General features: G+C 42.6%; 1 long non-coding RNA gene across 5 annotated transcripts in view; it reads left to right on the forward strand.

The window, feature by feature from the left end:
• The window catches only part of LOC137230336 (uncharacterized), a 39157-nt gene extending 26730 nt beyond the window's left edge, over window positions 1–12427 (forward strand). For 3 of the 5 annotated variants that reach the window (XR_010946105.1, XR_010946108.1, XR_010946104.1), the window contains 6 exons: window positions 283–356; window positions 1546–1730; window positions 7316–7389; window positions 7477–7616; window positions 8106–10120; window positions 11724–12427. This is a non-coding gene — a long non-coding RNA (uncharacterized lncRNA). Of the gene's footprint in view, window positions 1–282; window positions 357–1545; window positions 1731–4665; window positions 4821–7315; window positions 7390–7476; window positions 7617–8105; window positions 10121–11723 lie in introns of all 5 variants that reach the window. The other 2 variants (XR_010946106.1, XR_010946107.1) reach the window with 2 other exon arrangements.
• Window positions 12428–13467: the final 1040 nt, after the last annotated feature.

Raw genomic sequence — 13467 nt, forward strand, 5'->3', positions numbered from 1 at the left:
TCAAATTCCTTGAGGGCAGGAGTATCATTCACCTCTAAACCCCCAGAGCCTAGCACTCAACTGCTGTTCAAATGATTAACAATGGTGGCCAGATACCTGGGTTCTCATTGCCGTTTGCCTCAACTTTAGGCAAGTCACTGGACTTATATGCCTCACCTTCTCCATCTGTCAGGTGCTTAGAACAGTGCCCAGCTTACAGTAGTGCCCAGCACATACTTTTGAAGGAATGAATAAATCTATGACTGAGTGAATGAATGAATACCCATCTCTACCTACTTACAGATTCCTTCAAGATCAGGGAAGCTCCTGTGAAGGAAAGCTCATTAGAGGGTTAACAGCTTTGCAACAATCATCGAGTACTTTTTTTTATTTTCAAAAAATGTAGTAGATATGATCAAATGCCTACTACAATGGCTATATTACAATGGTCCATGATGACCTCCGCATTAGCTGTTTCCTGGTTGTCAACGCTTGTGAATCAAGGATGGACTGTTTGAAAGACAGAATCTTGTAGATATTACGGTGTGTGATGTGTGATCTCCAAGCCTAGGTCAAAAAAAATGCAGTCGCTTCCCCCTTGGACCATTGCATCGCTTGCTCTGGGGGAAGCCAGCCACCCTGTCATGAGGACACTCCGCCCTGTGAAGAGGCCTACACAAAGAGGAACTGAGCCCTCCCACCGTTAGCCAGCGCTGACTTGCCAGCCATGTGAGCGAGCCATCTTAGAAGCAGATCCTCCATATATTATAGAGCACAGGGAAATATAGCCATTCTTTTGTAAACACTTTAAATGGAGTATAATCTATAAAAATATTGAATCACTACACTGTATACCCAAAACTAATATAATAGTGTAAATCAACTATACCTCAGTATAAATAAATAAATAGAAGTAGATCCTCCAGCCTCGGTCAAGCCTCCAGACGACTTCAGCCCCAGCTGACATCTTGAATGTCATCTTAAGAGACCCTGTGGTAGAACCGCCCACCTAAGCTGCTCCTGAATTCTTGACCCGTAGAAGCTATGAAAGATAATCAATGTTCATTGCTGTTTTAAACCACTAAATCTTGGGGTGATTTGTTATGCAGTAATAGATAACTATTACAAAGCCAACTGCCCCCCACCCAAAAAAAAAAGTATAAATATCACATGAAGCACACAGAGAACTTAATATCTGGTAGTCTATTTTACCCATCATCACAGAGGCTCTGCACAGTATAGGAGACATCATCCGTGCCAGCTGTGGGGTGCAGGTGCCCCAGGAAGCTCACAATGGGCACAAGTACAGCAAGACGCGGAGGAGCCTGGCTGAGCTAGAAAAGTGTGCTCTGAGCGTGTGCTTTCCCTCTGCCACCTCTCCCACCTCTTTTCCCTGCTCCCTCAAGCCCTTAATGGGAAACAGTGATCCCGCAGGGTGGTGGGGGAAATAAAGCATTCAGTGCCAGCACCTGGGAAAGCTGCACTTCCTGCTGTGGCTACAGTGTTGAGATAGTCCATATAGTGACTAAAGGTAAATCAAGAAAACACACCCCTTCCTCCCTGCAGCTGCAGCCGCACTCCAGGGCAGTAGCGTGAAGAACGAAGTATGGCCTAGATTTCACCCTCCTGGCCCTCTTGGGTTGCACCCTTCTGCAGGGCACAGCCGACCCCTAGAGTGATTCTACTGACGGATGGATACCCAGATTCTGACCCTCTACTGCCAACTGCCACCCCTGCCCGCCATGGAGCTGGTGAGTGACCTGCAGAGACCTCCCAGACCTAGGATCAGAATCTGATGAAGAATGAAAGCAGGCCCTGTCCACACTAGAAGCAGAGTAGGCATTGCCGAGCCAAGTACACAGCCTCAGGCTGCCTGGGCCGGTGCCAGACTTGTGAGCCCAAGCTCAGAGGGGCAGGCTTTATTTTTAGCAGGTAATCAGCCCTCATTTTGTTCCTCTCAGGGGAGCCCCACCCTTGTCTAAAGGGCCCATGTAATTAGCACCTAACCAGCTCTAATTCCCTCCCTAACCGCCTTAATTATCCTCCAGCTGACCTTTGTTCCCTTAATTGCTGCTTGACTCCGGATCCCCGTATACCACTTTGCCTTCTCCCTCTCCCCTCCCTTTTGCTCAAGGAGTTACTGTATACTGTACAGTATTTGGTTTTTCTAATCCCAGGGAGTCTTTGGAATCCCCACATCTTCTTGAAAGCAACACTCATTTGCAGACTGCTGCTTTAAACTACTTTTTCCTGCTTAGCTTAGCTGGCTTCTTAGAAATCAACTTACAAGTCAAGAGAATGGGTATTACTGGTCTCCTTTTATAGGAGACAAAATTAGATGAATTAGGTTAATTCAGGGACTTGATCATGCAGGTAGTTACTGACAGAGAGAGACCACACCAAAGCATCCGACACAGTGGCCTCTTGCTTTCCTGCTTCTCCCAGCTGAAGAACTTAAACTTGGGCCGCCTCAATGATCCCAATTTCTGACCCATATTCTCTTAATACTAGGTGTGACCACTTACTTACACTTGTTTTTAATCTCAACCTCAAGTTTTCTGAATTTGAGGATCGCTTTTACCTCCTCCCCTGCCCCAGTATGCTATACAATAATAGTAAAAACTATTATTTTCTGACCCCCAACATGTATCAGATACCATTTTGTATCTCATTATATCCTCCCGTCGACCCTAGGAAGCATTACTCTTTCCATCCCCTCTACATGCCACTCAGTCTTCACTCCAGCTAATGTCCCTTCCATCTCCTACAGTTCCCACTTTTCTCACTCTCATGGATCAACACACAAATGTGACTTCACAAAAGTCACAGCCTTCAAAAAACAGCCTTCGTTTGGTTCATATGCTCCTCTAGTCATCACCTATTTTTCTCCTCCCATTTCTAGGATAATTTCTTTAAAAGAAATAAAATAAAAACTTGTCTAACATACCATTGTAAAGCAATTATGCTCCAATAAAGATGTTTAAAAAAGAAAAAAAAAAAAAGGGTTTGCAAACTATACATCAATAGAATTAGGAGTAGTAAATAGTAAAACTTCAGCTCTGAGACACTTCATGGTTTATAAGTGGCTCTAAAAAATGGAAGTAATAACTTTGTATTCAGTTCTTTTAGAAGAAAAGCTTTTCATTTCCATTATTAGGTATGAAAACATTTCTAAAATATAATATTTCATTCCAGGTTCCTCAAACAATATTAAACATAATTCAATTTTCTCTTGAAAAAAAAAAAAAAAAAAAAACTTGTCTGTATTTTTGGTACCAATTCCTCCTTTTCATTTTCATGGAAGACATTCCAATCGGGCTTTCATGCTCGACAACTCTTGTCGAGCTCACCAATGGCTTCCATGTGGGTAAAGCCACTGCTTATCAGCAGAATTTGACCCAAGCGATCTCTCCTCCCAGACTTCCAGGCTTCTTGGATACCACACTCTCCTGCTTTTCCTCCTACCTCGATGGTCACTCCTTCCCAATTTCCTTTGCTGGGCCCTCCTCATCTCCATCACCTTCAAGCTGGCTCGGGGTTCAGTTCTCAGACTTCTCGTCTATCAGCACTGACTCACTAGGTAATCCCATCGCATCTCATGTTTTTATAAATCACGTCTGTGCTGACGATTGCCAAATTTTTATCTCCGACCATGACCTCATCTATGAATTCGGTTCACATATCCAGCATCTTACTTGACATCACTTACTTGACATCACTATTTGTCTAATGAATAGGCAAACTTTAAAAATGGAACACATGAAAAACCAGACTTCTATATTCTCTTGTAGGAGTGCCTCCTCAAGACTGTTTCTCTCACCACCTTCCTCATTTCGGTAGATAGTCAACTTCCTTGGTGGACTTGCTCAGGACAAAAACCTTGAAGTCCTTTCTGACTCCTCCCCTTTTCTTCTGCCACGTATTCAACAGTCCAGTGAATCTTGTCAACATTTCCTTCTGATTAAATCCATGATCTCATTACTCTTTTGCCACTTTTACCACCTTGGTCTAAGAAACCACTGTCTTTGCCTCTGTTATTAAATAAAATCCTAACTGTTCTCTCTCCATTTGCTCTTGCTGTCTCCTCACACAGTATATACTCCACAGGAAAGCCAGATCATGTCAGATGATGGTACCCCTCTGCTCAAAACCCTTTAATGCTCCCATCTCACTCCAAGTGAAATACAAAGTCCTCACGAAGACCTACAGAGCCGCGCATGGTCTGGCTCCCTAGTCTTCCCCTGAGTTTATCTCCTATTCCTCTTCCCTCTGCTCGCTCTGCTCCAGCCATACTTGCTTCTTGAACACCATCAAGTTTGGCTTCATGGTCTTTGAATTTACCATTCCCTCTGCCTGGATCAATCTCCCACCAAATGTCTATATGGTGTGTTCTCTTGCTTCATTCGGACCATTATTCAAATATTCCCTTATTTGAGCCTTCTTTGACTTTATATGAGGACTGTGTCCACTGTGATGGACAGACTGAAAAAAAGTGGCTCTCATGACACCCACCTTCTGACGTTCATGCCTGTGTAATCCCTCTCCTTGAATGTGGGCAGGACCTGTGACATGCTTCAACTACATAGAATATGGCAAAGTGATGAGATGTCACTCCCATGATTATGCTACATTATATAAGATGCCATCTCGCTGTCAGACTGACTCTAGAGACTTTCTCCCTTGCAGTCTTTGAAGAAGTGAGCATCTATGTCAGGAGGGCCAGTGTCAAGGAGCGGAGAGCAGCTTCTGTGAGTTGAGTGTGACCTCCAGTCAATGGCCAGCAAGAAACCAGAGCCCTCAGTTCTATAGCAGCAAGGAAATTAATCCTAGCAACAACCAGGGTAAGCTTAGAAGTGGATTAATCCCCAGTTGAGCCTCCAGATGAGAACACAGCTCAGCCAACACCTTGAATGCAGTCTTATGAGACACTGAGCAAAGGACTCAGCTAAGCAATGAATAGACTCTTACCCTAGAGTCTGTACACCTGAAACTAATATAACAGTGTAAATCAACTATACTTTGATATAGTTGTGTTTTTTAAGCCACCAAATTTGTGTTAATCTATTATGCAACAATAGATAGCAAATATACCACCCTATAAAACCTCCTTCTCTGCCATCCCTTTTCTCTTTCCTTGTTTTGTTTTTCTCTGTATACTTACCACTATCTGACATTTAATTTTTTTTTTTACTTTAAAAATGTGTATTTGATTATCATCTTTCTCCTCCACTAAAATGTAACATCAAAAACTGAATTTTCAGCCCCACAAAAGATTTCTGGTTCATAACAGAAATTTAATAAACATTTTTGAGTGAGTGAATGGCTTTCCATTTTAGTAATAGCTACATTTTTTATGTGTACCAGAGCCCAGTGGTACACATATGGTGAAGAACCAGGTTATTTTTTCTAATACATCACAGACCAATTCCTTTGTAAAGTGCAAATAAAGTGAATTACTAGAAAAATAAAGCCAATTTTAAAATTATTATTATATTCAAAAGACATAAAATTACTCTGTCAAATTGCTGTAACGTTTTCTAAGTACTTACTTTCAATATCTTATTTATCTCATTGCCAACCTGTAGCAGTCCTAGAACAGGCAACAGTTCAGGAAAACATTTTGAGTGTCACTACTGAGCAAATAGTCAGGGCTTTGCCCAGATCTCCTCAAGTCCTTTTTCCCATTTCTGTGTGTTTTTCCTCCTAACTTGGATGTGGAAGTTCACTCAGTAACTTCTGAGGCGGACTCCCCTCAGACTACTGGAGCCCAGCTCCCCTGCATAATCCAGAATTTTCCTGTGGGATTAAACTGAAGCTACCTTCTTTGGAACTTTACCTAAAATTACACCCTTGTTCAGCTCCCCATTTTGCTGCAAGGGAGTCTGGAAAGGAGGGAGATGGGAGTGGGAGCAGGTGGCTATACTCTAAAAACCCAGATGCGCCTATCGCTCCTGTGAAGTTATATGAGACTCTTATTTTCTTTCTTCTGCTTTTCTATAGCTTCCAAATTTTCTGTGATAAATATATATTAGATTTGAAATAGAAAAGTATGTCATTTGGAAAAAAATCAGTGGCCATATATATAATAAACAACACATAGAATGGGACTGTATTCTTTTGACCATTTTTCTCTTATACCTTTCCCTCCTGACCTCCCTCATTATGCCTATTGCTTTTTTGTTGCTTTCAAGTTTTTTTAAGGCTGACTTTATTTAACACATAGTAGGCATTTAATGAATTATCATTGGAAGAGTGAATGAATGTGTTAATTAATTCATAAATAAAATTAATTTTCCACCAGATACAAAGTGAAAGGTTGAGAATGTCCGTGCTTGAGAATCTTGGACCTGGAACCCCACACCTTGTACCTTCCCATAGCTGACTCTTTTCACAGTAGATTGGAGGAAAGCTTTTGGGAGACAGTTTGGCTTTCTGGGATCCCAAGTGTGATTTCCCTCAAGTGACCTCCACTGGTTGCTGTCTAGAATCTTCCCAGATGGTAATCACTCACCCAACCTCTGTGGAAAGGCACTGGCGATATTGAGATGATATTCTACTGAGTGGAATGCACCCTTGCCCATCAACTCTCTTCTCTGCTCTGAGGAACCCGGGAGAACATAGCCTGGACGTTGGCGATGAGAGTCATAACCTGGGGCCGACACAGGGAGCCCCAGCATGAGCTTGGCTCCCAGCTCTGGCTCTCTGAAATGATGAGGTCATCCTGATTGTTTTAAGAGCTTAGCTTTATTTACCCAAACTCATCCCCTAGAATGAAGAGTTTCATTCATTGAAGAAACGCTCATTGACCTTTACTTTCTCCAATACAGATCCCTGATAGTAATTACTTTGAAAATTGCTACAAGATGGACTTAATTGAGAGGCAACTTATCAAGGGTTCACTTTCTGTTTTCATGTTCTAACTGTGTTTAGCGTCAGACCTGCTCAGGTGGAATGGGCAAGGGGGAAGAGGTATAAGCAATAAGAGTTGCATGTATCAGGCCTACATTAGTCCAGGCCCTGGCTCCTCTTATCTTACTTTCATACATATCACCGAGCATGGATGAAACCAGGAGGAATGGAGCAAGAGGGAGAACTGGCACCTACCATGTGCCAGATATTTTACCTGTGTAATTATACTTACTCCTATTCATTGGGCATCTGTTATGTACTAGGTACTTTCACAAGCATCTGTCCTTTAACCCTCACAAATCCTAATGAAACAGATCATATTAGCCCCATTTACTTATTAAAAAATGAAGAATCAAAGAGGTTAGTTACTAATTTTGGCTAAGATTGCTCATCGTGGCCTAATGTATGTCCTCTTCTTCTCTTTCAGTGAAAGAACCTCCACATTTGAACTGGGCACATGGCTGCCCAGAATCAATACTACATTTCCCATCCCCCTTTCAGGTATGTATGTATGTGACAAAGTTCTAGCCAATGGAATATAAACAGAATTAGTGTGTTCAACTTCTGAAAAATGTTCTTAAATGACAGGAAACAAGTTTTCCTCCTTCCTGTTGTTTGGGATGTCAGTTGTGATGGCTGGAACTAGACCAATCACTGAGCCATGAGATGGAAGTCACGTACTGAAGATGGTAGAGCAACAAGATAGACAGAATCAGTGTCGCTGATGAGTAAGGAACTTTTGTACCAGTCCTGTGTGGTCTATCTTTACACAAAAGAGAAGTCAATTTTAATTTATTTAAGCCATGGTTATTTGGATTTTTTCCTAAATCACAAGCCTGAGATGCCACAGCTAGAATGTCACAGAGCATATGGCCCAACCTAGGTGTGATTCCAGACCTCCTGAATTCTCTAGTCTATTCTGCAATTCCTGGGAACCCTAGGAGTTTGGTAGTGATAGAAATATGGCTTAACTGGGCACTGAGAGTATAGCCTTTCCTTGACATTAAGCCATGCCTGGCCTTCCTTCATGCTGGTTAAAGGCAGAGGCAAACAACCAGGCAACCAGTGATAAAACAGAAACCATGTCTCCAAATCCAGTGCTCTTCCACATTGCCAGCCTAATGGACAGTCATTAGTCCAAGTACTTATAAGTGACAGAACCTGATCAGAGGCTTGATTTCCTGATTTCCAATTCTACATTCTTTCCATCATACCAGGCTGCTTCAATGGCATCTGGGCCAAATCTGAGAATATAGGATCCTCTTCAAACTTCTCCAAGAATCCCACAAAAAGATAACCAACAGATTAGAAGGAAATTAGGAAGACAAACATCACTGCCTGCTCCCTCAAGGGCAAGGACTGCATTTTATTTGTCTTGCTGTCCCCAAGGCCTCATACAGGACATGGCATATACCAGGCAGTTAATACAATATTCTTGGAAGAAAACAAATGACGCGTTAAAAAGCCAAAATCAGTGATCCAAACGGACTTGAATCTATTGTTTACTACAGCACACAGGTGGCAGCAACAGCTCTGAAGAGGCTCTAAGCAATATACTTTATTGGGCAAGAAACCAAGGCTGGGGTTTAATAAAATGTCCACATTGACATATTGATTTCTCTTGACCAGTCCCCTTGCTTTCAGGATGTTCTCTCAGGCAAGGCAATCCATAGAGAGCACAATCTATCTCTCACTTCTGTCCCATGGTGACTAGGTGGCATGTTAGCCATAGAGCACAAAGCAGTTAACGTTAATCTCTGCTGGGTCAAACACAATGTATACAGACAGTATGGCCCATTGACAGGGAGAAAAAGAAACCTTTTCAACATCAACATGCTTTGCTATCTCCTGGCTGAGCCATTCTACATTGATCTTGGTCAAGGTACTTAATCCATTGGACTCAGTTTGCTTCATCTGCAGAATGGGAACTTAATAGCATTGGCCTCATAGAGTTGTTGAGACGGTTTAATGAGTTAATATATGTGAACCACTTAGAATAGTGTCTGCCGTATAGTAAGTGCTCAATAAATGTCAGCTGCCATTGTTGTTATCATCATCATCATCATGAAGTCTGTTCAGTTTTATTTTTCAAGGAAGAACAGATTAATTTCAAAGAGTCTTTCCCTGTAGGTGCTCATTCTTCTTCTCCTATAAGCTCACAATTGAGATACCATATGTTAAATGCCCAGACCCTTGAAATGATGCAGGCTTATGCACACTTAAAAATCTTACATATCTTACTGAAATTTCAAAAATCTTAGTACTTTTATTTCAGACTACAATTTATAAATTTCCTCTTCCATCCAGCTGACAAGTCCTTTAATTGTCAGGATAAGCCTCGTTTCTTCTGCCTCTCCATTCATTGTACCTTTTCTATTTCTCTAAGATGCTACCAGAGCCTGCAGGACTTGCTGTCATGTTCTCTCACACTGTTCTTTCATTGGCTTCTTCAGTTTCTATCTGCTTTCCAGCCTCCCTCACTACTTCCCTGGAGTTAACTCATCCTTTAGGATTCAGCTCAAGCAGCACTTCTTCTAGGAAATCTTTTCTCACTCTCTAAACTGAATTAGTGTGGCTGACATTGTAAGTTGTCCACCCAACCAACATTCCCAGCCTGCCTTCTTCCCAAGGCACCTCCCACTGTAAAGACGGAAAAAGCCAGCTACTTGTTTTCCTGGCTTCTCTGTCAGCTGGAGTGGTCATGTGATCTAACTCTGGCATATGAACTATACAGGAAAATCTGCTGGGGGTACTCTATGGAAAGATTTCCTCTCTCTGATCGAAGCAGAAAGCATCCAAGAAGAATTGTCTTGTGACACTCTTGTCTCCCTGTATCCTGACTTTGAAAATGACTGTGTGAGAATACCTGGACCTGCAACAGTCATCTTTTGACCATGAAGAGACCTGAAGAATAGCTGAGACACAGACCCAGGGGCCCATAGACCACGGAACTGCTGCATCAACCTTAGATCCACCTACTTCCAGACCTCTTGCTAAGTAAACAGTAAATGTCCTATGGTTTAAGCCACAATTAATTGGTTTTTCTATTACCTGTAGCAGAACATAACCTAATTGATACGGCCACCTACATAATAGCATCACTTCATTTCTGGCCAAAGGCACCATGTCAAGACATCTGACATTTTCAAGACCAAGCTGTATTTAAGCCATATGCCCTGAGTTGGACTGCATCTGCTCAGAAGAGGAGGTCCTTTTTCTTATTCTCATAAAGGTACCATATATAGAGACACAGTAGGCTATCTTCCCTGGTGCTCCTGTAATACCACCCTGTATTTCTTTTTTTAAAAAAATAAATTTATTTATTTATTTATTTTTATTTTTGGCTGCATTGGGTCTTCATTGCTGCATACGGGCTTTCTCTAGTTGTGGCGAGCGGGGGCTACTCTGTGTTGCTGTGCGCGGGCTTCTCATTGCAGTGGCTTCTCTTGTTGCGGAGCACAGGCTCTAGGCGTGGGAGCTTCAGTAGTTGTGACACGTGTGCTTCAGTAGTTGTGGCTTGCGGGCTCTAGAGCGCAGGCTCAGTAGTTGTGGCACACGGGCTTTGTTGCTCTGCGGCATGTGGGATCTTCCTGGACCAGGGCTCGAACCCATGACCCCTGCACTGGCAGTCGGATTCTTAACCACTGTGCCACCAGGGAAGCCCCGACCCTGTATTTCTTATCATAGCACCTCTTGCACACTAATTGCTAATTTCTTGTTTGAATTCCCTGTAAGACTGAGTTTCTTGAGGATAAGAAACGTTTCTGATTTTATCCTATACCCTCAAAGCCTAGCAAAGTCCCTGGTATGTAATAAATATTTTAAAGCTAGTTTGAATCAAAGTGACAAATTAATCTTTGGTTGAATTCTGTCCTTATTTTTAATTTAGGAAACATTGTCCCCCAAAAGTAAAGGGGCCCAGGGATGGACCGTGCTGGACTTCATCAGCTAAGTCTGTCCTGATGCCCAAAGAGTGCATCTTGGTGATGGCTGGAGCCTGTGCTTCAAGAAAAAGCTTGACTTTAGGCCCCTCTCATAACGTACCACTCTGCTTTCATCTATTCAACAAAAATTTTCTGAGTACCTACTATATGTCAGGTCCATGCCTTCCTGCCCCAATCCATCCAATTTTAGACCTCCCACCCTATCCCTGGAGAAAGAATGCTGTCTTTGACTTCAATGTTGAATCCATCCTGTCAAATTTTTACTTATGTGATTCCCCTCCCAAATGCATTTTCATTTTCAAAGAAGCCCAAGAAAAAGGACAGTTGTAGCCTAAAGCAGAGGGTCACAAGTTTAAATGTCTACAGAGGCCAGACCTGAAATGCCAACAAGTATAAGGCAATGGAGAGTGATGGAGACTGGTTGATTGGAGATCCCTCCTGCCCAAGACCAGCCAAGGACTGATGAGAAAGAGGAAGCCCAGTGTGGCCCAATATTCTGATCTTTGAAGAGAAGTCAAAACTCTAAAATTTTTTATGAAGCCCCCTCCCTTGCCAATGTTAGGTGCTGGCAACTAACTCAAACTTAAAAAAAAAACGTGTTGGCCAGACAAAAGGCGTCTGTAGACCAGATCCAATCTGTGGGACACCATTTTGAGATCTCTGACTTAAAGGAATGAATGGCGGCCTTCCTTGTGATTCTGTGGTTCCCAGTTGGAGAAGGTTTGGGGTAGAGCATGGGGAGAAACAGCGGTAAGGCAGAAAAGGACAAAAAAACACAGGCACAGGTTTGTTTCGGGGAATGGAAGGCAACTAGTTCTTGCTGAGCTCTGGAGTGGCTGTGCTGGTCCCTGATATACAAAATCTTGCTTTAATCTTCACTTCTCCCTCCAGGTGAGTCTAATCTCTCCATGTGACAGATGTGTCAGTAGAGAAGTAGGACTAGAACTCAGGTCTCCTGACTTCGGGTTTGGGCTCTTTCCAATTCATACCACGGACCCAACAACTAATCTCCAGGTTAAACCTTCCCATCCTCGCTTCCATTCCTCCTTCTTTTTCTCATTTGCTCTTCTTTAAACCTGTGTAAAGTGGTCCATTTCCATGGGTTTTATTTTTATTTTTAATGTTTGCTGACCACACTGTGCAGCTTATGGGATCTTAGTTCCCCGACCAGGGATAGAACCCCTGCCCCCTGCAGTGGAAGCACAAAGTCCTAACAACTGGGCCGCCAGGGAATTCCCTCAGTAGATTTTAATTTGAGCTGCCACAGTTTCCTTATCCATGATGTGGGTGTAATAGTAGCACCTGCCTCATAGAGTTGTGCCTGGCACATAGTATGTGCTCAATAAACATTAGCTTCTCCTCCTTTATTCCTATTATTTCATTTCCTTTACTATTCTCTCTCACACTCTCTCTCTCTCTTTTTTTTTTTTTAAGGAAGAGATCTTTCAAAATTACTGCTCTCTGCTCCTGATTCCATACCTGGAAAAAGGTGTACTTCCTGAGTCTTATCTACACAGAAACTATTTACTGGTAATGTTGCCGAGATTTCCGAAAGGAAAGAAGGGAGGTAAGCGAGGAAGGAGAGAGAGGAAAAGAAGGAGGAATGGAGGGGGTGAGGGAGGAAGGGAGGGAGGGAGGGAGGGAGAGAGGGAGGAAGCAAGCAAGCAAGCAATAGTACAGAGAGAAAGAAAATGTCCATTCCTAGGACAGAATACAACTTCCAGTAGAGTGTCGAGTTCCCGTGCTCACACCTCTCCCTAAGAGCCTGGGATTTTATGCTCCAGCCCAGAAATGACCCTGACAACTCAATGGAAGCTAGGGATAGCACGGTCTTAAAACTTTGGTATACATCCCTCTAAAAAAGCCCATTTTCATGCAATAAGACCCAACCTAGAGGAATAGTATCAAACAATGATAAATTTTGCTTTGGGAAAGAATTCCACTACATGATTATTTTAAAATTCACCACGGGGTCCCCCTACTGTATTTGAAATACAATTTTATTTGTAAAATTTAATTAAAAATCCACAATTCTAGAGCCAGGATAAATTGCTGAGATAAAGTTCTTCATTATGGACAGGGAGATATGAGACCCAGAAAGAAGTGACTAGACGCCGTGGAGTAGCTCCAGTTGTAACAAAGTCAAAAACTGATTCGTCGTTGTCGCTGTTGTTGTTGCTGTTGTTCTAAAGAGATTGAGCTAAGGTGCTATATTGCTGGGATGGGAAGGAATCTTGCCTATCAGCTAATAATAAATGCACAGTATTAGCTATTCATGAGCCCTCACCAGTCCTAGGCACTGTGTTCAGGGAGCTGGAGAGACAGCCACGAACAGCTCAGCCATTGGGCCCTCCCTCATGGAATTTACAGTCTGACTTCATTTCACAGACAAGCAAACCCAGCAGGATGGAGGACTTGCTTAGGGTCGCTCAGCCCATTATCAGGGGACATCAGAACGAGTACCCAGGTCTTTGATTTTGCAATCCCCAGTTTTTTGCACTACATTATGTTGTCTCCTGTGAGTCTAGGATGCTCCTATTTAGTTAAGGAAGAAACAGAGGGATCTCCTGCATCCTCTCCAATTCTATTAGGAATCAAAGATCCAGCATTAAAAGGTCCACCTCACTGGGTCCAA

The sequence above is a fragment of the Pseudorca crassidens genome, chromosome 9 (genome assembly GCF_039906515.1).
Source record: "Pseudorca crassidens isolate mPseCra1 chromosome 9, mPseCra1.hap1, whole genome shotgun sequence".
Classification (NCBI taxonomy): Eukaryota; Metazoa; Chordata; class Mammalia; order Artiodactyla; family Delphinidae; genus Pseudorca; species Pseudorca crassidens.